Source organism: Colobus angolensis, unplaced genomic scaffold (genome assembly GCF_000951035.1).
Source record: "Colobus angolensis palliatus isolate OR3802 unplaced genomic scaffold, Cang.pa_1.0 Scaffold520, whole genome shotgun sequence".
Taxonomy (NCBI): domain Eukaryota; kingdom Metazoa; phylum Chordata; class Mammalia; order Primates; family Cercopithecidae; genus Colobus; species Colobus angolensis.
Genome location: NW_012118711.1, coordinates 210919 through 215648, shown reverse-complemented (window position 1 = coordinate 215648; position 4730 = coordinate 210919).

Genomic DNA, 4730 nt, shown 5'->3' with positions numbered 1-4730 from the left:
CCTGTAGGTGGTGTATATATTTTATTTTAACTTGGGCATTACTATAAACAGCTTCACTACGTTCTCCACTCCACTGTCTCATGGAGTGTTTGATTTAAAGAATAAATTTTTGTGATCAAAACAGCAACAGATGTGGTGGCTCACACCCATTTGCCAGCTCTTTGGGAGCTCAAGGCAGGTTGCTTGAACTCAGGAGTTTGAGACCAGCCTGGGCAACGTGGCAAGACCCTGTCTCTACCAAAAATACAAAAAATTAGCTGGACATTGTGGCGTGCACCTGTGGTCCCAACTAGTCATGAGGCTGAGGTGGGAGGATTGCTTAAGCTTGGAGAGCAGAGGTTGCAATGAGCCAAGATCCCACCACTGCCTGGGTGACAGAGTGAGACCCTGCCCAAAAACAAACAAATAAAAACCAGCAACATCTTTATTTCTCTCCTGGAAAGCCTAGTAATGTTGGCCTGGGTTTGCCTCAGACACAAAATCTCTCCCCACCTTCCACTGACACAAAAGAAACCTTGCTGTCCCTTTTCAACTTTATCAACATCTGGTTACTAAATCTTGTGGCATCTCTCTGTTGGACCTGTGCATCCTTGTGCTGTTCCCTGCTGCCTCTGGCTCCCTGCTGCCTCTGGCTCAGACCCCACCACCTCTTGGGGGAGACCACTGCAGTCGCCTTTGGCTGGGATTTCCTACTCTGGGTGTCTCTTCCTCGCCCTCAGGGGTTAGCACAACTGCCAGACTAGCCACCTAATTTTGTAAGGTTTTGTCTGAACACAGTCACCACACCCCTTCATTTGCAGATTGATTTTGCTATCCAACAGCAGAGTGTGGTATGTATGACAGAGGTCATGTGACCTGTAAGGCCTAGAATTTGTATGATCTTGTCATTTATTTATTTATTTATTGAGACAGAGTCTTGTGCTGTCACCCAGGCTGGAGTGCAGTGGCATGATATCAGGTCACTGCAACCTCCACCTCCTGGTTTCCAGTGATTCTCCTACCTCAGCCCCCTGAGTAGCTGGGATTACAGGTGCCTGCCACCATACTCAGCTACTTTTTATATCTGTAGTAGAAACGGGCTTTTGCCATGTTGGTCAGGCTGGTGTCAAACTCCTGACCTCAGCTGATCCGCATGCCTTGGCTTCCCAAAGTGCTGGATTACAGGCATGGGCCACTATGCCCTGCCAATTTTTGTACTTTTAGTGGAGAGCTGTGATCACCACACTGCACTCCAGCCTGGGTGACAGGTAAGATTCTGTCTCAAAACAGTAAATAGGGCCGAGTGCAGTGGATCAAGCCTATAATCCTAGCATTTTGAGGCTAAGGCAAGCAGATAACTTAAGGCCAGGAATTTGAGACTAGCCTGGCCAATGGTGAAATCCCATCTCTACTAAATACACAGAAGTTAGCCAGGTGTGGTGGTGATTGTGTTCCCAGCTACTTGGGAGGCTGAGGTGAGAGAATCACTTGAGCCTGGGAGGCAGATGTTGCAGTAAGCCGAGATCACACCACTGCACTCCAGCCTTCTCAAAACATAAATAATGAATAAAACTAAAAAATAAGTAAATAAAGCTCACCACAGATATATAGTGTAATGACTCAGAAAAAGAGTTCAAAAGACATCACTGGGCCAGGCAGTGACTCACGCCTCTAATCCCAGCACTTTGGGTGGCCGAGGTGAATGGATCACCAAAGTTCAGGAGTTTAAGACCAGTGTGGCCAGCCTGGTGAAACCCTGTTTCTACTAAAAGCACAAAAATTAGCTGGGCATGGTGGTGGGTGCCTGTAATCCCAGCTACTTGGGAGGATGATGGAGATTGCAGTGAGCTGAGATCACACCACTGCACTCCAGCCTCAAGCTATCCACTCACCTCAGCCTCCCAAAGTGCTGGGATTTTACAAACATGAGCCCAACATAAAATGTTAATTTTGAGAGGATATCTTACTTCCTAATTTGTGCCCTCTTGGAGTGTTAAATGACATTTTCAATATCTAAAAGGTGTAAATACTTGCTTGTGTTTCACCTCAGGTTGTCCCTGGTACTTCCCTCTCCTCCTAAGATGCACAGATATATGGAAACCCGTGTCAAAAGACACAGTTACAATACACTGACTTATAGATGTCATGAACTTTTATTTGGGATTCACAAACAAGGCAGCCTCCATTGTATAGAACAGAATGAGAGCCCTTCTGCAATGCAGTGGGTTTTGTGTAAGGTAGGAACAAATGACAGAACTAGAGAAAAAAGAACTGAGACTTGATGGTGCGTATCTGTAGTCCCAGCTATGTGGAAGGCTGAGGCAAGAGGAACACTTAAAAATTTTTTTTAAATAAAAATAAAAATAAGAAAGGATTGCTGAACATCAAGTTATTTAGATTGGAATCTCTTGTTTTCAGGAAAAACAGACTCACTTTGAGATTTATCTGCCCCCTTAAAGTTTCAGTGTGATAATGTGGCATTTAGCATGAGTGACTTCATTTTGGTTTGGTCTGGTCTGTTGAAGTCTAGTGCAGAAGCTCAGTCCAAAGCAATACCATACCTTAACTTTGGTTTAACAGAAACAATTAAGGTAGATTCCATTTTCAAACTAACAGTTGGAGTCTTTGTGTCTCTACTAATTCTCTTCTGCAGTGACAAAACTACACACAAATACTCATACATGAAAATTAGAAACACATACATGAAAATTTTTGAAGTGATTTTCTATGGGCAGGGGGGATTTGGGGTTGATCTTTCTTCTTCATGACTTCCTTAGGTAATGACATTTTTGCAATGAGTCTGCCTTCATTCCATCATTACAAATAGAATATCAATACATTTCAAAGTATTAAACATTTAAAACTATCATTACGGGACGAGGGTACATTTTTGTCCCTAAAAGAAACCTAAGTACTAGGCCTAGAATTAAAAAATATCAATGTGATGGAACCATGTAATACTGTGTTTTTTTGAATAGCCTTTAGCTGTGCCGCTTCTACATAATTAGAAAGATTTCAATATAAAGATATTTCCCTAAATTAACAGGGAAATGGCCTTTGCATACTTAATGAGAAAAGATACAGAAAACAGACCACATGATTTTGCGTATACATTAGATGTTCAATAAATGTGGCCTCTCCCCTTCTATTCTTTTCTGAAAAACCAATTAAATGATCATATTACATACAATCCTTGCAAAAGGTTTTGTATACTTCCATTTTTAAAAAATGGGCTGAACACATTTTGAGAACTGCCACGTACAACTATGAATCCTATTGAAGGTTAGATCATAGGCATTTTTCCATTAATGACAAATTCTTATTATGCTTTGCTTTCCTGATACCTGGTATGCAGCTAATCACAAATATTTTATAAACATAAATTTTATTATCAATATAATGTCCAATCCCACGGATGTTGTATGATTTTCTTAACCATTCTCATAATCTTGGTCATTAGTTTTCTGCAAAACCATTCAAAGGTATAACACTCTAATTTCAGATCTAAAGCTCAAGTCTAAATAATTTGGGCGATGGAACCCTGGAAAAATGGAATTTAACAAACATGTATATAGAGTTTCAGGGGGATTGTTGTGCCCTGTATGCCCATAAAAACAGACAATGGACCCGTTGACTAAGAACTCCTATTTTAGAACACTTAAATTCTGGCTCACTTCCTTCATTTGCAAGGACACATCACAACTGAGTTCATATTCTTGTTGCTTTTGATCTAAAGAAGTCCAAAACAGAATAATCAAAAACGCCTTGAAATAGTGTTTCTGTTTCTGTCTCCAAGGCCCCAGGTGCCTAATTTCATACACACAACCAGAAGTAAGTATGGTGGGTGGAATCTCCCGTCATCTGTCACTGCAGGTTCCTGGGGTCAGAATTCAAGAAGGCCGGTTTCTTAAACACGGAAATGAAACTCCAAGAACCGGGAGATGGCGGCAGACTGTACAACCCTTCCAGGAAGGAATCCTACACAAACTCTGCTCGACCAAACTTTACTCAGGCTCTTACACCTTCTCCTGGGCCAGTCTGTACACTTCATTGTAAAATCCAACAATACCAAAGACCCCTTCTAAGCCAGTTTAGCAGACACCCTCTGCCCCCATATCTTCATCCCCCACCATCTCCCAGGTGATGATGTCTTGTCACCCAGTTCTCTCCAAAAAGAATCCCAACAGGTGCGTTTAGCCAGAACCCTACTTATCCCAGACATTTCCTTAGTATTTTATCATCCGGTGATCCCTAACCTGCTCCTTGACTATAAATTCCCACTCGTTCATGCTGAATTTGGGGTTGAACCCAATCTCTTGTACCCATTGCAAAATCTCACTGCTGTGCTTTCAATACCTATCACGATGATCCTGAATCAAGTCTTCCTTTGCATGCTTTAACAAGTGTGACTGAACAGTTTTTTTCTTTAACAGAGTCTGTCACATCGTTTTTAGGGCAATTCCTGCTCTAAGCTTCCCATCCTATCTGTTTTTTCTCACTAGGAACCTTCATCTAAGGCTCAGTATCTGATTTCCCGCTTCCATCATTTCTCTGTGGCAGTGGTACTAGGCTCAGAGGAGACAGGGAAACTGACACTCTGGACCCACGGGTCAGTGACACCACAGAGCTACAGCAAAGCAGGCTTTCCAAAGGACACTCACTCTATGTCCCAGTCACACAAGAAACTCACGCACCCTTCTCAGTCCCCCCGTCACAAAGGAGACGTTGCCTATCTGTCTCCCTAGAGATGA